At 41.6% G+C, this 21,615-nt stretch overlaps 1 protein-coding gene across 7 annotated transcripts in view; it reads right to left on the bottom strand.

Annotated features, from left to right (window-relative positions):
- Positions 1 to 21,615, bottom strand: part of Ctnnd1 (catenin delta 1) — a 62,308-nt gene that overhangs the window by 34,333 nt on the left and 6,360 nt on the right. The window lies entirely within an intron of this gene.

Raw genomic sequence — 21,615 nt, forward strand, 5'->3', positions numbered from 1 at the left:
CTGTTAGTACATTATAAATCAAAACCAATGCCAGAAATGTATGTTCTCCCTCAAAGCAAACTCCATTTCTGTGTCTTCTGGGGCTATAAAATGATTTTTTTTTTTTTTTTTTTTTTTTTTTTTTTTTTTGGTTTTTTTGAGACAGGGTTTCTCTGTGTAGCTTTGCGCCTTTCCTGGAACTCACTTGGTAGCCCAGGCTGGCCTCGAACTCACAGAGATCCGCCTGGCTCTGCCTCCCTAGTGCTGTGATTAAAGGCGTGCGCCACCACCGCCCGGCTAAAATGATTTTTTAAAGCACACCAATCAGTAACACAGAGCAAGCACCTGTAACACTTGAGCACCATATGACAGAGCTTTCAGCCAGAAAGGATGCATCCAAAACTCACAATTCATCGTTCCTATTCAAGCCCACACACAGAGAGAAAATTACCATTCTCTTCTAATCTCAAAGAAACATATTCTGTGAAAAGTTTTTCTAAGACTCCATATTAGTAAGAATGCTTGTACCAGAGTCCAAAGTTCCAGCCCCCAACCCAACACTTATAAGAATTTCCACCTTCTGAAATTCAGTCAGACTAATTACAGTATTTCTCACTTCTCTGTTAAGATTCATATCCATATTACCCCAAGTCCCTGGAAGGTCTATGCCTGTAATTCTAGATACTTGAACTGAGTGAGACATAGGGATCACAATTTAAGGCATACCTGGGCTACATAAAGGAGTTCAAGGTCAGGAAAACCACCTCTCAAAATAAAAAAAATTAAAATTCAAGGGCTGAGGATATTAACTCAGTAATACAGTGCTTGCCTAGGGTCATAAGATCCTAGGTTTAGTCCTGTGTAATACACAAACCAAAGAAAAGATCCAAAGACAGAAGAGCACATACAGTGTGTGCCTGTTGCTTAAGGCAGTTCTGGTTCAGCCCAGGCAACATAGTATGACAATAATAATATTAATAATAAAAAATAATCTAAAGGGGACTCTGCTCACTTCATAATTTCATCTCAACTGAGAACTACTGAGTCACAAATTTTACACTCTAGAAATTTTTGCCTTTCTCTGAGGCTCCACTTAATGAAAAGGCTGACCAATAGTGTCTTACTGTATCCACCTTAAGGCTCACTTGGGAATTAATGGGCCCTCTGGGGAAAGTAATACATCTGACTGAGGTGCCAAAGGAAAAGAATTTAAACACATAAAAGCTTTTTTTCCTAACAAATTATTTTCCTAACTTAAATTACTCTCCACATGGGGCTGGAGAGATGGCACAGTAGTTAGGAATGCTTGCTGTTCTTCCACAGGACCAAGTTCGGTTCCTGGCACCCTAGTCAAGAAGCTTACAACTCTAGCTCCAAGGGATCTGGCACCTTCTCCTGGCTTCCTAGGGCACCTGCACACATGTGCACTTACATATATATATACACAGAAGTAAAATAAAAAGAGCCAGGCAGTGGGGTCCTACACTCTGGAGGCAGAGGTAGGCAAACCTCTGAGTTCAAGGCCAGAATGGTCTACAGAGCTGGTTCCAGGACATCCAGGGATACATAGAGAAGCCTTCTCTGGAAAAGACAAAAATAAAAAACAAAATAAAAAGAAAGAAAAAAATAACACATAAAAAGTTTTTCTTGTGCCTCTGTGGTAGCTCACACGTGCAATCCAAGTATCAGGGAGGCTAAGACAGGGGGATCCTTGGGAGTTGCTGAGTGAGGCTAGTGGGCTATATGAACTCCATGACAGCCTCGGTTACACTGTGTGATCCTGTACCCTAAAAAGAAATAAAGCAAAACACCAGGAGTTTGATTCCACTTTCCCCTGGCTGGCATGGCAGAGGCTGTGTTCTGTAGCAATGGACCTGTGCTGTACTAGAGGGTTCTTGGACCTGAGAGGATATAGCCAGGCTTAGGGTAACCAGAGCTACAAAGGTTTCTGGGTCAAGGGCATCTGAAGGGCACAAATACATAGGCCATAGGATGGCCAAGGCAACAAAGCTTGGCTATCCTGGCCTGACTCTGCTAGGCAGCATGTGGCCAAGCTGAGCGATGAACTTAGCTTAGAGAAATAGACCAGGCTTAGCAATATAGGCCAAGCTAGCCTAGAATTCAGCATTCCTCCTTTCCTCGGCTTCCTACTGATGAGATTACAGGTGTGCATTACATCCATTTCAGCATTTAACGTTTGCTTTCTTTTCCAATTTGCTTGTTTGAGACAGGGTCTCTACTCTGCAGTCCAGGCTGGCCTGCAACTCTATATAGTCCAAACTGTCTTCAAACTCTCAGCTTCCAGAATGCTAAAAATGCAGACTTTGGCCACCATACATGATAGATTTTCAGTCCCTACTGTAAATTTATAGTTTAAAAAAAGTATATAGCAACTGGGGAATACAGCTCAAAAGTACAAAGGTGCCTAGGATGCAGGAAGTTCTGGGTTCCATCTCCAGTGCCACAAGACAAACTGGTGCCCAAGCAGGACAATCATCAGAGCCTAGGAGTTTGAGGAAACCATATACTTACTGAAAGACATCTCAAAAGGAAGAAAAAAAGATGTTTTCTACCATCGTGGCCTCCTCAGTTCAGAAACTATATAAAACATTATTCCTGTTCTTTTTTTCCCTTCCTAAGTACCCTAGGAACCAAACTCCAAGCCCTAGCACATTGACAGTGGCTAAAACTGGGCTGGCTTTGAAGCAGAGGAAAGGTGTGACTCTCCTATGGAGGAGCTCAGGACTGAAAGAGCATGGAAAGAAACAAAACCTGCTTCTCTTTGGAGTTGTATGACACATACACAGGACTGGTCTAACAAGTCCTTCTGATCTCTCAGACCAGGCCACCTCCCTCTCCTCTCCTCCCCCATTAGCCAGGTGCCTCTCTCCAAGGCCCTTCACTGGGGCAAACACTGTTCTCTCAAGAGACATTGAGACAGCTACTCACCTAGATCCCCCTGCAACTCTAGCAGAGGGACCTTGCCTAGCCTTATAAGGAAAAAGCAGGGCTTGGGGAGAAGCCGATAAGGAAACAAAGATAAAAGGGAGGTGTGGGGGAGGTGTCTGACTAGAGGAAGGGGAGAGGCCAAATGCCTTTCTCTTTCCTGAAAAAGGAGGGAGAAAAAAGGGAAGGCAGTCTACAATGGGAAATGAAAAAAACCAAGCAGAATTCGATGATATTGTTTAACTCTCATTAAAAGGGAAATGCTAAAATTAACTGTGACACCTTATACCCCAGGCAAAAAATCAAAAAAATATCCAGAGAAAAGCTTAACCTCTGGGTTTAGGAAAGGTCACCCAACTGTTTGAGCTCACATTCTTTGTTTTAAAGAGGCAGCTTCTCACCAACCCTTTTACTTCCCATCTACAGCATTTCCCCATCTCTTTTGCTCACCATTTGGAAATAACTTGGAAAAGGTAGAAGCACATAACTGAGTCATATTTACAAAGTCCCTACTTCCTCAAAGCCCTAAAAAGGACAAGACAATAGACAACCTGTCTGCCACATTTAGGGAACACTTGTCTTTCTGGACAACAAGCAGTGAATCTATGCAGAAAGCAATGAGAGGAAGCATGCCCAGGTTCTTTGAAACTCCAAGTGGGCTCAAGTGATTCTTTGCCTCACAGTTGGTATGCACACTAATAGCCTTTTTTTATGGATGAATAAACTACTTATCAGAAGTAGCATTGCTAATAAGTAGTAGAAACATCCTACTCATATCCATATTACTTCTCCCTGATACAGAAAAAAGAATATGAGCTTTCTATGCTTCCAGTGGTTATGAGTCATTCTAAGTCCACAGAAGCTAAAACAAGGGATTTGTTGTTGTTGTTGTTGTTGTTGTTGTTGTTGTTTAAGGAGGATATGATAGTACATACACATCTGTAATCCAAACACTGGGTAGGCTAAAGCAAGCGAATTTCAAGACTAGTCTGGGCTATATAGTGAGCCCCTAGCTACACACACACACACACACACACACACACACACACACACACACACACACACACACACACGCTTGAGGAAAGAGGGTGGGAAGTGGACATGGGCAAGGGGGAGTGAACCCACCAAGAGAGACCTTTGGGTCTTACCTTCACTTTAAAAGGCAAAACATTTCTCAATTCTGGGGACAAGTGGCTTATATTTTACTTCAGACTTAGTTTCTTCTTTTTTTTTTTTTTTTTTGTTTTTCAAGACATAGTCTCTCTGTATAGCTCTGACTGTCCTAGAACTCACTTTGTAAACCAGGCTGGCCTCAAACTCACAGAGATCTACCTACCTCTGCCTCCCAAGTGCTGGGATTAAAGGCTTTTGCCACCGCTCAGCATCAAACTAAGTTCCTTTTTATAAGGAACAAGGACCCAGAGAAGAAAGGCAGTGGACACAACAGATTACTTTGTACCAATCACCTACTTTTGCATTGGCAAGCCTCGTCACACTGTCACCTTACCTCTCCTCAAGAAAAATAAAATCTCACCAAAATATTCTCATTTTTGATGTGACATCTCACTAAGTCAAAAGCAAAGATCAGAGCTAGAGTGGGAAAGAGAAGGAACTAGAAGCAGGGAAGATTGTGTTGGCCGGCATCAGAACAGAGGGGAGGGATTGTTCTAGCGGTATGTTAGCAATCTGCCTCTAGGGCAGCTGTCCTCCTGGGCAATCAAAGGCGGATCTGTGTGTGTGCTCAGGGGCTAGCCAGCTTAGCAAGAAGTTGAGGACTCAGCCACCCAATCAACAAAATGAGAAAAGATGCCTGTTTCACAGCTGTAATAAAGAGCAGGGAAAACAAAACGAGGAAGAAAGGGGGGCAGCAGGAGGAGGACAAAGTGTCGCAGGTACTACTTCAATCCCAGGAAACTACCAACCATCCCCAGTTATGGGTAAACATTGGACGTCTACAATGAGGGGATGCTGAAATCAAATGGGCAAGGTACCAAACAGAAGGGTTCCAGCATTACCAGTTTCTTTGTCCCTTTCAGACCCAACAAGGTTTCTGCAACATACATAGTGCATCAACATTATCTAACATCTATGTCCTTCTAGAATTCCATTCTTAATTAAATCCTAAAGATCCATAAATAAGTACACACAAAACTCAGTAAGTTCCTCAATGCTAAGAGATCAAGGCCATTTATATAACTCAAGTGCTAAGATGTAAAAGGCCACAGTCAGATCTCATACCCTCTAATCCCTCAGAGTAGCTAGATGCTCTGAGACCCATTAGACACACAAAGGCTGCTCTCTTCTCAGTAGGGCTCTGTAGCAGAGCTGCTCTCCAGGGACAAAGAGATTTCACAGGAGAACCACAAAGACATCACCCCTCTCTGTTCCCCCACTCCCAGCTTTCTCACTTCCTGTCACAGTAGCACCAGACCACAGTCTCCCAGAAACAAACAAATACAAAGTGCTGGATTCTGGGCTGCAGGCCAACCACATTCCAGGGCATCCTGTCTACCAATCACCAGCTAGAGCTCCTACTTTGCCCTGCTCAGTTCCTTATCATGTTCAGGAAAACAACCCTCCTCTCAGCTTCAAGCCAACACTACATAGGACAAAGCTCAGGCCTTAAGAATCAGCAGAAAGATACTATGTGCAAAGACCTAAGTAAGAGTCTAGGGGGCGTGAAGGATTTTTTAAATTGTACTTGGCAAGGTTTCTTACTTTGGAGACACTGAAATGGGGATTTTTAAAGCTAAAGCTGCCATTCCAGTCAGCACATCCCCAAGTGGCACATCCCCAAGAAAGCACCACCAATGACAAGCTGATCACCAACAGGAGACTGTGTCCTCTGTCACATTCTCTATCACCCATTTCCATTGCTTTTAAAACTTTCAAACTTCCCTACATGTGGAGTTAATTCCTAAAGCCAGCCCCACAGAGAACAAACAAAGGCAGCAGACTCCACCCTACAGAAAGGCAGTTATCAAGTTCTGAGGGCAAAGTTCCTGACTTCCCAAGAGAACATGAGGAAGGCCACTAGGAACTGCTGCAGAGCAGGCAGCAAAGAGGTTGAGACAGCAACCTCAGCTTTTCCTAGAGCCTAGTCAGAAAGAAAACACTGGCTGGCTCCGAGAATGGGCTAAACTATACACAGCCCACTGGAAGTTAGCCCTATCCTCCAGAAGCAAAACTTTAGACAGAGGTCAAGCTCCATCAATCAGAGATTCCTGAGGTCCAAAGAAATAACACCCTTTGCCCAAGGTTCCACTCACTGTGCATAAATAGCCAAGCTCAGCAGAGTTCTGAGCAGAGCAACAGTCCAAGCCAAGACCTAGTAAAATGCCATCCTTTCTCATCTTTTCTCTCCTTCCTCCTCCTAGCCACCGCCACCACCCCCATCCCACCCCCATCCCACCCCCATCCCACCCCCATCCCACCCCCATCCCACCCCCATCCCACCCCCGCCATCAACCTGCTGGAGAAACACTATCAGCTAAATCCTGAATCTTTGGCTAAACCTTGATCTGTGCAGCTAAGTTGAAAGCAGCACAACTTGGAGGACCTGGCACAAGCAGATGGAGGTAGGGTAAGAATATATACAAAAGCCAGCTATTCTAGGTTGACAGAAACCAATATTTAGCAACACTGTTTCAGAGCAGCAGGACAAAGCCATTACAAATCATGTCACTGAAGCACACAATCAAACAAAAGTTTCCGATATTTTACCTAGCCCCAAATTTAATTCTCTTTTTCTCAAGAATTTTGAAAATGTAGTTACAAATGTCATTATTCTTAATGTTTCCTTGCTCAGGCCCAAACCAAATAAATAAGAGTGGATTGTATACTATGAGATGGACATGCAAAATGAATTTTTTTAAAAAAGCATCTAAGGAAGTTTTCTGAAATAAAACAACAAAAAACTAGTTGTAAAAGACATCCCCCAAAGATAGAACTCCTGATACTCTGAAAAGATGTCTGGGAGGTCTGCATCAAACTGAACAGGTGAGATAGGAAAGGAGTGCTGACTCAGAATTTTTATCACCCTGGAGTGTGGTGGTTTTTTTTGTTTTGTTTTTTTTTTTTCCAGAGCTGAGGACCGAACCCAGGGCCTTGCGCTTGCTAGGCAAGCACTCTACCACTGAGCTAAATCCCCAAGCCCCACCCTGGAGTGTGAGCCAGGGTTAAGAAGACTAGTACAGTCGACTACAATTTAACCTAACTTCACTAGAGATCCTGAGTCTAACTGTATCTCTGGCTCTTTCAAACATATCTGGAAAACTCAACCAAAGGGATAGTTAAAGAGAACATTCCTGGAAGGCCCAGGACTTCAGGTGAAGGATGAATCTGCTTTGCTATCTAGCTTCCTGCATCATGCTCCAAAGCCAAAGAATGAGAGGGAGGTTGGGAGTGGAGGCTCATATCTGTAATCCCAACACTTGGGAGATGGAGGCAGGATGAATGCCGAAAGTTCAAAGTTAGCATGGACTACATAATGAGTCTTCATCTCAGGGGAAAAAAAAAAAAAGCCATCCTAGCATTGGGAAGGCAGAGGGAGGGGAGAAAAGAATGTGTCTCATAAAGTTAGGCTGCATTCCAAATAGCCAACATCCCACAGAGTGTTAAGAGTGCCCCAGAAGCCAGTGCCACTCCACTACCCAGTTCCAACTCCTGGGCACTCCCTACTCCAGAACAATCTTTAAGAAGAATCATCGAGGGGGTTTGATGAAGGCACCAGCTGTTTCCACTACTTTCCCTCCCCCTCCTCCTCAGAGCATAGTTCAAACTCACATCAAACAGTTAATACAACTGACCGGTCAGTAGGATGGAGAAGCCTGGACTAAAATAGCAGGAAGAGTGCCAACTGGCTCCACTTGGAATGCTTGCTTGGCTCAATTTAAAAATAAGAAACTCTTGTCATCCATTCCCTCTGTCCAATTAAGTCCTCGTACAGTCTACCTTTCAGTGTCAAATGAGTTCCAGTTTCCCAACAACTCCCAGGTCTATTTTCAAATCTCAGAGAATACAGGGGGAGTACACATAATAAGGCTGAATGTAAAATAATGTCTGAGGGATGGGAAGGTTTCCTGGACTGCAAAACAACCTTAGTACAGGCTTTCCCCCTCCCCACCACACACAGAAAAGCACAGAGGCAAAGGGAACACACAACTACACATAAACGTGATGGTAACTATTTCCTAAGGCTTTGGTAACCAGGTGAGATAAATTACACAGACTGAATGTAGCTAAGAATGGAACACTTGCCTAGCAAGTATGAGGTGCTAAATCAATCTGCAACACTGAAGAAGAAGAAAAAAAAAAAGACTTACAAGAACAGCTCCTCCCCCACCCATATTCCAAGTTGTCCAGAGTTGGCCAAGAAGGAAGTTAAGGAAGCCAGCGTTTCCCTTTCAGACAGGAAGTAAATTAGCCCTTCCTGTGAATTTTAAACAAATTGTACAGCTGGGGTTTCAATGCTAACATCCTCTCTTGAATTTGTTCCACAATTTCAAAATTGCAAGGGGGAAATGGAGCCGTGGTCTAAGTTTCCCTTAACAGGCAACTTGAATTCTCCACACCATGCTACATATTGGCATAACCTTCAAATCAGCATTAACATGTAATCCCAAAACAATATTGGATAACACTAAAGCAGATAAATTCAAATTAACCAGCCCCCACCCCATGTATACTACCACATAATGCCAGTTAGTAGCCTACTCATTCCAATTAAAGACTTCAACCCTGAAGGATCACAATCATTTGAGAATTGATATTTTCAAAAGATTACATAGTGATTCTCACAGCCTGTAGGAAATCATGGGGCCTGTTCCTGACAATGTAACCACAATAATCCTCTGACAAAAGTGGCAATAGTTAGAAAACACATTTGGGCCTGTTTTACTGCCCACTATACAGCTCCGACCATTACTCAGTCTGGATTAGATACTCTGGGAAAGCATGAACTTAATTAAGTATAGGATGGCTGGAACGGCATACAGTTAAAGCCTTTTTCGGTTTGTTGTTGTTTTAGGCAAAATCTCACTAAATAGCCCAGTTTGCTGTTTGCTGGTCTCAAATTTACAGTGATCTTCCTGCCTCAACTTCCTGACTGCTGGGATTAGACATATGTCACCAAGCTCAGCTTTAAATCCTATTTTTTTAAACTCATAACCTAGAAGGAAGAACTACTTTGCTTACCAGCCCCACCGTCTATGGGCTCCTTAACTGCTCACTGGAGTGCATGCCTATTAACACTGCAGACGGAACAACATTTTAAATGTTTGCATTTCCTGCAAGGAACGAAGGTCTACGCCAGATTCTCAAAGACTAGTTCCATATTCTACTGCAAAAGAGGCCAGGTCCTAAATCTTCTTTCATGACCCCTAGATATTTCTAGCCTACTTGATAATAGATGAGGAATAACCAGAAATTCAGACATCAAGCACTATTGCTGACATTTTTCCAAGCAAGTCACTTTAACTTCTGGTTTGAGATCAAATGAGTAGCAAAACATCCTTAAAGAGCTTTGGAGAAAAGTATTTCTAAGGAAAACATGTGAGTGAAGACTTAGTTTAAAAAAAAAATTAACAGCATTACATGATACAGTCATGACAATTACAAACATCTTCACCATCTACACATGCTGGAAAAATAAGCATCAACCAGTTACGTAAAGCAACCTGAAAACCTTGCAGAAATTTGATTAACTGGAGTACTTCCCATGTAAAATGATAGTTAGGAAAAGGGAATTGAGGTGGGGTCGGGCGGGGTCCTTAGTCAACCCTCTAAGATGGTATTAAGTAACAGAATGACAATCAGATAATTATAAATAGAGGATAAGGAGTAACCAGGTCAAGTACCAGGACCAAAGCCTCTAACAAAAAGAAAGGGAAAGCTGAGTGTAGTAGCTTGTACAAGGTAATTCCAGCCTGGGGAGGCTCAAGTAGGAAAACTGCTTCAAGTTCAAAACTAACCTGGACTATGCTGTAAGCCTGAGCATCCACATACACAGAGAGATCAGGGGAGGGGGAGAGGTGTCTTTAACTGAATGACAGACTTGCTAATTCAGAAATCTTGAAAGGGAAAATAAGTATGGGTGATTCAAGACATAGGGTCTCTGGTGATCAGGTATTATCTGACTTTCCTAAATGAGTTGCCAAAAAACACGAAATCACCAAATATTTGGTTATTCTTCTTCAGCTCCATCAAAATCACCAAAGTAGTTCAGAATGTGCTTTAATAATCCCTAATAAATGAAACTTACATATCTGGAAAGGGAAGATAGAGTCCTACAGTTACTTAACAAGGATGATCAACTCGGATATGCAAGATAGAAATATGGATATGGTAGCTTATAAAGTGTCTTGATCCTCAGTCTTAGGAGAGGGGTTTCAGAAACCATCAAGTCCCAACATTAAAAGAAGGAAGGAGGAACTTCTAAGCAGACATGGTAGCACACCTTTAATTCCAGCAGAGGCAGGCAGATTTGTTAGGTTCAGTCCAGCTTGGTCTACACAGTGAGTTCCAGGGCTATGTAGAAAGATCTTGTCTCAAAGAAAGCAGAAACTTTTAGTCAAACGAGCATAAGAAGCAGCAGTATGTAAGTGAGGTCTAATGCACCTAAACAAAACCAACAAATGTAGACAAAAGGAAACTGTACCAAATCTGTGCTGCAATTTCTCCTTTTCCTAGACAACTTTGTAGATAAGAAAAAATTTGATCTTTACAAACACATATAAACTTATTCTAACTAACTGCACTAGTATTATGGTTCTCCAAGACAAGGATCATCAACCTATACAAAACCTGCTATTATGAAAATCACTCTCTTTTGGGGTCTACATTGGGAGAAAGAGGCTGGGACCGCTGCTGCCTCAAGTTAGTAGGAACACACAAAACACTAGTCACAGCTGTTGTCTCTCTAGGATCTACAGATAATTTTTCTTTGTACTTTACAGTGCTAAACAGGATCCTACCAGTACTCTCCTTCAGTACACACCAGGCGGAACAGGTCTCTGTTGATACCCAACCCCCACCATCTCTCCTGACCAGGGTAACAATCAGCCTAGGGCCTGTGCCCTTTCTATTCCTCTCATCTATATGACCACTTACTTTGTTCTCTTCCAAATATACCTTACATATATGTCCTCCCTGATCACTCTTGTAAAATATAACACTCAGCATTTGAGAAGTGGAGGCAAAAGGATCAGGAGTTCATGGGCTAGCCTGGGCTTCGTGAAACCCTGTCTCAGATAGATAGGTAGATGGGTAGATGCATGGATAGACAGGCAGACAGAGAGATAGATGGATGGATGGGTAGATGGATGGATGGGTAGATGGGTGGATGGATGGATGGATGGAAGGAAGGAACGGACGGACAGACGAACAGACGGCAGGCAGCAACACACACACACACACACACACACACACACACACACACACACACACACAAATTTTCTCCCCTTGGTACCATTTAGCCTCCATCCTATGTACTATGCTTTTTTCAACAGAATTACCTATTGTAACATATGTACTTATAGACTCATTATTTACTAAGTGTTCTTGGTTTATTATTATACACTAGAGCATGGCATGATTTTTGTGTGTGCTAGTGATCAAACCCAGGGGTTTATTTATGCCAGATAAATGCTCTACTACTGACCTACCTCCTTAGCCCTAGGTTTTTCATTTTTGGTTTTTTGTTTGTTTGTTTGTTTGTTTTTCCTATTTTATTTTGGTCTTTTCTGGTTTGCTTTTGGGAAAGAGTCTAGATATCTAGCCCAACTCGTTCCCATCTCCTATCCTCTTGCGTTAGCCTCAAGTGCCAGGTGTGCAGGTATACCACCATACCTGCCTTCTTCTGAGTAAAGATGTTTCACATGTTCAAGGAATACAAGCAGTTAAACTTCAGAAAAATAAATCAACTACATTTTGTTTTTATTTTAATAGCTTTTGTTTAGTTGGTTGTATTTTTGTTCTTTTTGAGAATGGGTCTCACGTTCCTCAGGCTAACTTCAAAGTCACTACTTATCCAAGGATAACTTAATTTCTGACCCTCCACTTCTCAAGTGTTGATATTACTAGCATGCACCACCATAACTAGCTCATTTTTATTATTTTACATTCACTTTGTATACGCGTGTATGTGTGTGGGAACCTATGCCATGAGGCACACATGCAGAAGTCATCAAGTCTGGCAGCCAGCACCTTACCCACTGAGCTGTCTAACCAGTCCTATTTATCTATATTTTTTGGCAAGATCTACTATGTAGCACAGACTGGCCTCAAACTCCGGCTCTTCCTGCTAGCTTCCCAAATACTGAGATTACAGGCATGTGCCATACCAGGTTCTCTACATCTTTTCTGTGATCCTTAGGTCTACCTATGATTTGGGGATCCTATAGAGCCACACCTACTCCTTTGGCTGACCCTCCGCAGGGTGGACACTCAAGTGCCCAACTGTGTCCTAGTTTACAAAGCCAGCAGTAGAGAGAACAGCAGAAAGGTTCCAGATTTCCCCCATTCTAACAAAGAAGCAGGAAAGAAATCAGATTGGCATCAATTTCCCTTTTAAAATAGACTCCTCTATTTTAAAAGTGGACTGAATATACACCAGCTACTTTATTCAATGAGATTTACTTCACTTGCAATGAAATGGGAACGGCAGGTGCTTTGATAAAGTACTGAAAAGTTGACCTACTTTCTATAACAATGTCTATGTCCTCAAACATCAGAATAAATTTTGGTCTCTTAAAATATAAGCTTCTTCAAACAAGTATCTTTTTATTCTACAGTAAGAAACGTGCTTCTCCATTCTAATACAGAACAACATTGGTCACACATACAAACATGGTCATTTATTTTGGGGAATAAATTTCTTTTTGATCTACTATTGTCTGGGCTATACTGAGTAATTAATTAGGAAAGAGGAGATCTAAAAAAAAAAAAATCAATGCTAAAAACTAAGGGCTTGACAATGGTGTCCCATGCCTTAGTCCCAGAATTTGGGAGGCAGAGCCAGAAGGATCTCTGTGAATTCAAGGCCAGCCTGGTCTACAAAGTGAGTTCCAGGACAGCGAGGGCTACAAAGAGAAACCTTGTCTCAAAAAACAAAACAAACAACAAAAAATAAAAAAATTAAGGGCTGGGCATTTGGGAGGCAGGAGCAAATGGATCTCTGAGTTCAGGGCCAGCCTGGTCTACAGAGTTCCAGGACAGCCAAGGTTACACAAAGAAACCTGGGGATAGGGGTGGGGAGTGGCACTAGTTGAATTACTAAATGTACCTTCATGTCAATCTAACTCAAGTAAACTGGAAGCTGTATCCTACACTTGCCTTTAGTTAATTGTCTTAGTTAATTAATACAATTAATTAAGAACAAAAATCAAAATCTTGAGAAGACCATTAACTTAAGGAAGATAGTACAAAGAACAGGAAGGCAAACAACAGGGGAAGAACCAGGAGAAATAGTAAAGAATATAGGCTAAAAATGTAGGAATTTGGGTAACTAGCCATCACAGAAGGCTAAAGAGTACCAAACAAATATTATTCAGAATCCTAGTTGCATGGGTTATATAATATGAAGAAACTACATAGCAAGACCCTGTCTCTAAAAGGTGAGGGGTGGGGTGGAAAGAAGGAAAATTCTAGGCAGGAGGAAACTTACCAGTTTCCTTCCAGACAGGGCTTCATCTCAGACATGCATACATCCCAAGCTCAGCTAGGCTTTTCCTCATATGAAAGCAGACTTTTCTTAGAACCACACTTTTCACAGTAAGCATTCATGAATTCAAAATTTCTACATGTTAGTTTCTCAAATGTCTATAAATATGGGCTTCAAGTGGAATGTTTCCCGAACAAAAAAGGAGCTCATTTCAATAAAAAGGACAGCAAAACCCTGCCTTCATTTCTGTACAAGCATTTATAATCCACATTAGCTTACAAACTCATGGCTGGACAAGCTCAAGGTAAAGAATCTGGCTCAAAATGGCATGTGGGAAAAAAAAAAAAACAGGGGTGGTAGTACATACCTGTACCAAGCAACTGGGGAGGCAGAGATAGGAGGTTCTTCACAGGGAAGCCTGGTCTACATAGCAAATGCCAAGTCAACCATGGCTACATAGTGAAAGCCAGACTCAAAACAAAAATCTAGTTCAAGTTGGTGATAATAAACTCAAGCAAAACCCTTCTCAGTCCACTCTGATCAAATTACATTTCCCCAGAGTTCTGTTTCTGCTAGACACAAAAATGGGAATAACTTGTACATTTTTCCTAAAGTCTTTGAAAAAATTATGAGGATATCGGCAATGCTACCTGTTTGTCTCCCCATCAACACCTCCCCTTATGAAGAGTTACCACTGTTTTTGACAACCCCACACACACAACTCCCCTAAGTTGCTGCCTACTACAAAATAAAATGCACCCACCCACCCACCCACTCCTGAGACAGAATTTCTCTGTGTATCCCTGGCTGCCCTGGAACTCATTCTGTAGACCAGGCTGGCCTTGAACTCAGATCCACACCTCTGCCTCCTGAGTGCTGGGATTAAAGGCATGCACAGACTGAGACTTCCACCCACCCCCAATCCCCACCCCACTCCCACCTCCCGGCCAAAATAAAATGTTTCTTAAAGTTAACAGAAAGCAGGCATAGATGCTTAAACAGGTCTGTGATTCTATCACTTGAGTATCAGCAAGCTGGGCTACACAAGGAAACTTTGTCTCAACAAACTATTTAAAAGACATTTTGTCTCACAGATAAATGAAGACAAATGGTGTTTCAGTTAATTCAATGTTCTATGGCAAACACAGGGTATTACTATGAGCTGTATACTATTCTATGAATTTTAAGTAGCAAATGTAATGATAATCCTATATAAAAAGGTTAAGAGTTAATACTTTTTGTTTGTTTCTGCATTAGAAGAGATCAAACCTAGGGCCTAGAGAATGCTAGGCTAGCACACTACCACTGAGATATGTCCCCAAAGAAATGATCAAAATGATCCTGTCTTAGAGAAGACCAGGACAAAGAGTGACTAAGCAATTTGTCCTGGGGTAAATCAGAGCACGATTGGAACCCAACAGTCTAGATCCAGCACCTTTTCTTCTCAACAGGACTTTCTTTTACAGAATAACTACTATGCTATGCCACTTTGCCTTATAACATTAGGGAGAGGCTCTCAGTAGAAAATCACTTTTTTAGCCGGGCGGTGGTGGCGCACGCCTTTAATCCCAGCACTCGGGAGGCAGAGCCAGGCGGATCTCTGTGAGTTCAAGGCCAGCCTGGTCTCCAAAGCGAGTTCCAGGAAAGGCGCAAAGCTACACAGAGAAACCCTGTCTCGAAAAACCACAAAAAAAAAAAAAAAAAAGAAAATCACTTTTTTGGTTGAATATATTAATAAAAAGTACATGATAGTTAAAATATCTGAAGCAAAACAAGAGCATCTGGTGCTAGGTGAATAAGGATAAAGAGTTAATGTGAACCAGGCAGTGGTGGCGCACGCCTTTAATCCCAGCACTCGGGAGGCAGATCTCTGTGAGTTCAAGGCCAGCTTGGGCTACAGAGCGAGGTGCAGAACAGGAACCAAAACTACAATGAGAAACCCTGTCTCGAAAAAAAGCCACAAAAAAAGCCACAAAAAAAAAAAAAAAAAAAAGTTAATGTGATTCTTGAAAACATTCTTACAAAATTATATATGTTTAAAATAAAAAACTTTATAAACACCACTTTCCCCGTCATATAATGAGACTTGTGAAAACATTAGGCACATTACCTATCACTGATCATCACAAAACACTTGGAGAAAAACTCTTTAAGACTAGATGCAGTAGGATGTAGTGGTGGTGGTCTTTAATTCCAATACTAAAGCAAGAGGATCTCTCTATGAGTTTGGGGGCCAGCCTGGTCAATATAGCAAGTTCCAGGTCAGCCAGGGCTCCAAACCAAAGAGGCCCTTATCAAAAAAAGAAAGGAATAGAAAGAAAAGGAAAGGAAAAAAGACTAGGGATGTAGCTTAATTGATAAGAGTGCTTGCCCAGCATGCAAGAAGCCCTGGGCAAGGTCAAGGCCAGCCTGGGTTACTTGAGATCCTGTCTCAAAAAGTTATCAAAAACAATTACATAACTAAATACAAACCATTCATACTTTAATTTCTCCCTTAATTCCAAGCAGGACAGTTATTCTCTCTCCATCAGTGCTCTATTGGAAACCTTGGAAGTCAATCAATTCCTATTTCAGCTTCATGTAATTAGGATTTATTTATTTTTATTTTATTTGTATGGGTGTCTTTGCCTACATGTATCTATGTATATTATGTATGTCTAGTGCCCACAGAGGCCAAAAGAGGGTCTCATACTCCTCTGAAACTGGAGTTACAGAAGGTTGTGAGCCACCATATGGATACTGAGAATGGAACCTGGGTCCTCTGGAAGATCAGTCAATGCTCTTAATTATTGAGCCATCTCTCTAGCCCCCAAAGGAGATTTTATTTTTATTTTTATAATCCCTTATTTTAATCCCCTTTTCTGAGCAAATACAAAGGAATATCTCTAGTTTTTCCATATCCTGATTACCTATGGCTCATTCCTTATATAAGTTTCCTCTTGCTACAACTCTGAATTGTACATAAAAGCTAATTTATATTCTTTTAAAGATAACTTTACTTTTATTTAGGTGTGTGCATCTACGTCACAACTGTGCAGATGCTCACAGAAGCCAGAAGACGGCATTAGATCCAGTGGAACTAGAGTTAGAAGGTTGTGAGCTACTTGACTTGGGTGCTGGACATCAAACTCAGTCTTTGGAAGAACAAATGCTTTTATCCACTGAACCATCTCTCCAGCTTCCATAATTTCAGTTCTTAAATTAATAGATTTTCTAATACAGTTCCATGGCTGAAAGGGTGATTAGTAATAGTAATCATGATAATAATAATGGCTGCCAAGTGTGATAGCTCACATTCTGGTCACAACACGAAGTGACACTGAGGCAGGAGAACTGCTTCCATTGTATGGTATCCTGTGCTAGCCTAGCCCTGTACACACACACACACAAGCTCAATCTATGGCAAAAAAGAACACATATCAGGCCAGGTGTGGTAGCCTATTCCTATAATTCCAGCACTTTGGGAGGCAGATACAGGAAGATCAGGAGTTAAATATCAGCCAAGGAACAGGAGACCATGTCTCAAAATGAGACTTGGGGGGGTGGGGAATGATACCAAATGCATTTTCTTTGAAGCACTCATGTCTAAAACTATCATCCCAAGCTGTTCATGTGTGGTGGTATTGTGTTCCCCAAAATATTGTGTACCTTAATAAACTTATCTGGGGTCAGAGAACAGACAGCCACTAGATACAGAGGCTAGAAAATGGTGGCACTCAAGCCTTTAATCCTAGCATTCCAGAGACAGAAATCTCTTTGGATCTCTGTGAGTTCAAGGCCACACTGGAAATAGCCAGGCATGGTGACACACGCCTTTAATCCCAGAAATCGAGACTTTAATCCCAGGGAGTGGTGGTAGAAGGCAGAAAGGTATATAAGGCGTGAGGACCAGAAACTAGAAGCATTTGGCTGGTTAAGCATTTGGCTGGTTAAGCTTTCAGGCTTCTAACAGCACAGTTCAGCTGAGACCCATTTTGGATGAGGACTCAAAGGCCTCTCCAGTCTGAGGGGACAAGAGCAGCTGAGGATCCGGCGAGGTGAGGCAGCTGTGGCTTGTTCTGGTTCTCCGATCTTCCAGTTCACCCCAATACTTGGCTCAGGTTTGATTTTATTAATAAGAACTTTTAAGATTCCTGCTACATTCATGTTTTTATTAGTAGTGGTATATAAACCACTGATCCAAGCAGGACTGAAAATGTTCTTCCTCATTGCTGCCCACGTTTTTTTCCCCAGAGAAGGGAAAGGTTTCAAGTTTTCACTGACTGAAGGCAATAGCCACCTAAGCTATGAAATGCACCTTACTTCTTACACTGTTCTTTAGACTGATTGCCAAGAAAGGCTAAACCTGAACAGAAGGGATCACAAATACAAGATGATCGTCAGCTACATTATAGAGTTTGGGCCAACCTCAGCCAAATGAGACCAGCTAAAAAAGGCTAGAGTTGGTGAAATGTCTCAGTGGATAAAGGCACATGCCACCAAGTGTAAGGACTTGAGTCCAAGTCCTAGAATCCACACAAAAGAAAGAGAACAGACTCTTCCCATCCCCAAATTGTCCTGACTTCCACACACCTGCCATAGCAGAAACAGGTGCCTGTCCCTCCCCGACTCATACAATGAAATAAATGTAAACAAAAAAATGTAAATGAATAAATAAAAGATCTAAACTACAGGCTACAGTGAAAGTGTCAAAATTATATGAGAATGTAATTAATTCGTGTTGTTTGCTTCCTGTCTCAACTTAAGCCTTCTCAGTCCCCACTAATTCCCATCAAGTACCTTAATTAAACATGACTTAACAGAGCACCTCAGTTTGTAGCAGACACTGAGATAGGTAATAAAGGGATAGAGATAAGACAGTACCTACTCACAAGCAGCTCACAGTCTAGAGTGAACGACATAATTTTAATACAGTACGATATTTAGATACATAATAATACATTTATTAGAACTACCTCCTACAAATCTGTCACTAGAAGGTGGTATCATTCATCATTCATCCCAAAGGGCTGAAAATTCTCTGCAAGAGGAAATTTCACTAATAAGCAAATGAAGGTTGAAGCAATTCCCAGAAATTAAAAATGAATAAAGCAGCCAGTGGTAGTGGTGCACGCCTTTAGTCCCAGCACTCAGGAGGCAGAGGCGGGTAGGTCTGAGTTCAAGGCCAGTCTAGTCTACACAGAGAGTTCAAGGACAACCTACAAGCTACATAGAGAAACCCTGTCTGGAAATAATGAATAAAGCAGGACTGGTGATGAGCTCAGTGGCAGAGCACTTGCCTGGCCTCTGAGACCCTGAGTTCAAGCCCCACCACAGCAAAAGGAAGGAAAAAAAGAACAGTGGGACAGCAGTGGCATGCCTATGATATGATCCCTGCTTTTAGGGCTAAAATAACATCTATGTCAGCATATTCAGCACTCACTCGCTCTAAGGAAACTGGTCTTTTACATATACTATTCCAATTTGGTCTCTGTAAGTAAGGACTAAAACACTCTTGCCTATAGCAAGGCTTCGTTTATTTTAGTTCCAGCTGTTATGTCCATTTTCTCTGGGTATTGGCAGTGTATCCCTGGTTAAATCCATTGACTCTGTAGTCAATCAGACCAGGATTAAGCCATTTAGATAGTGATTGGTCAGCAAATCTCAGCTTCTGAGTCCCAAAGTCTTTTTCAAAAAAATGGTTATTAGAAATTAGGTCTATGCAAAATGCTTAGCACACAGTAAAATAAAACAATGAGAGGGAGGGTAGAGGACAGAAGGACCTAGAAGGTATCAACAGAGAGCCATCACCTACCATAACAGAAAACAAGAAATTATACAGAGCTAAATACTTCGCTAGTGCAATTGATAAATGATCTAAGCTGAATTTATTTGCCTGCATCCTGTCTCATCCATCCCTAAGAAGCCAAGCTATTTGATAAACCTAAGGCTGGGATGTAATTACAGGAAGCTCTCCTTTTTTTTTTTTTTAAAGATCTCCAAGAGTCCCAATTTTAGACCAGCACAGAACATGTTTTGACCCCTCTGGCTGTCCATACGGGAATCCTAAGAAAGGCACTAGAACTCTAACCAGCCATGAGACCCCCCACACACACACACACACCTGAAACAGACCACTACCTTACTCACATAACAAAGAAACTAAGCAAATTATATAAAAAGCAAACAAGGAAAGAAAATCTGTACAATTCATACTCATTTATCATCATTTTCACCCCAAAATCAAAATAAAAAACACAGCAAATAATAGTAATAGTAAAATAAAAGATTACTTATCTGTCCCCTTTCCTATAATTCCTGAAAGAACCAGCAGAGGTGAAGCAGGAGACAATAATCTTCCATCTTATCACCTCAAAAGGCTCTCTGCACTACACGGCAGGCCAAACAATGCCTTAGTTTGGACAAACAGTCCTGGACCCTAATGTTGTTCAACACAGCTACACAAAGCCCAGTTTCAAAGCCGGACCCAGATCACCACCAGTCATCCAGAACCTATTTTCAAACTGCCTTTGTACTCCTCCTTTACTCTCATCTTCTCCCCCTAAAGGTTGAGCGAGAAACCGACACTCTGGAAGCAAAAGACCAACCCTCCAAAGACCCACCAAGAAACCTCCACAGAAAAGCATTTCAAAGGAAAATTGAAAAAATTGGAAACGAGAACTATAGCCCAATTGACTGTACACGTTGTCTTTCTTCTTTCTTTTCAACTACTTCTTTTCACTTTTGAGGTCTAGACGTCAAATATTTTCCTGTCACCCTCGCCTAGATTATATGGAAAGGAAAAGAGGAACAAAAGTTGTTTCCTCCAGAAGCCACAACCTGACAAGGACAAAATCATCTCGCAAGGAATGTCTTCACTGTAGAAAAAAATTCAAGGAAGTGTTCCAGTCAAAGAATGGGGGCAGGGACTAGGAAATCAGAAGATTAGAGATTCTATCAATTTAAAGGCAATGAGCGGCTTACACATTAAGACCCGCCTTGCTACAATTAGAGCAATATCTATTTCAGCCCTAATTTCCATACTGATTCCCATTTAAAAAAGAAGAGTACCCTATTTTGCAGCTTACTGATGAGTTGGCTATGTAATTATCTGGGATCAGTACATTTGCAAGAATGTATGTGCATAAAGCAAAACCAAACAAACCTTAAGACCAATTATAAAACATGAAGTAGAGTCATAGGCCTTTATCTCTAACAGTGTTCTAACTTAATGGTAAGTTAACCAAGCAAGCAAACAAACAAAAGACAACTCTAAGAAAGCACCTTTCCAGTGGCTTAAAAATAAAATTCCCTTTATGCTTTCTCAAATGGGGTTTGCAAACTCAAGTTTTCAGTAAGTGGTTTCTCTTCACCTGACCATTCACAACCTACGGCCCTTTCTGAAACCAAAAGGGCTGAAAAGACTTCCAGGTGCTCTGCCGCTTTACTCTGGTCAACAGCTTTAAGCATGATTAGAATTCCTGACCCTTAAAGCCAACATGATCATATTTGCACGTTTAACACACTACACCTTCACAAATCTCTGCCTTCAAAAGTATTTTTAGGATAAAAACAACAAAAGTGGTGGCAATTCAGTTAATCTAGAGCCATTTGTTTTTCGGGGCAAAGCAAGAGGCTCCCTTCTAACAGGCGAGGCTCCCACCCACCACACCTGGAAAAGTAAGGGATCCACCCAGGAACAGCAGAGCTGAAACCATCTGGGCCGTTCAAACTCTCAGGAGGAAAAAACAATACTATTTAAGTTCTAAAGCTCCCTGCAACTTTCCACTGCCATAAATTCAAAGGTGAGGGGGCTGAAAGTTTTGAAACATGGTAAGAGCCATCTGTACAACTATCTTCCGACCAGGACAAATTCCCTTCCCAACCCACACACAACATGCCAAAAAAACAACTTTTTGAGCTCCGAAAACAGAAGGATGTTAGCTTAACCCAGAAAAAATAAAAATAGAATGAAATAAAAGTACACAGAAAAATATAATTTGCACAACTTCTACCCCTGGTTCTAAGCCAGCTTCCGGTATTAGGTCTAT

Source organism: Peromyscus eremicus, chromosome 4 (genome assembly GCF_949786415.1).
Source record: "Peromyscus eremicus chromosome 4, PerEre_H2_v1, whole genome shotgun sequence".
In the NCBI taxonomy this organism is placed as follows: domain Eukaryota; kingdom Metazoa; phylum Chordata; class Mammalia; order Rodentia; family Cricetidae; genus Peromyscus; species Peromyscus eremicus.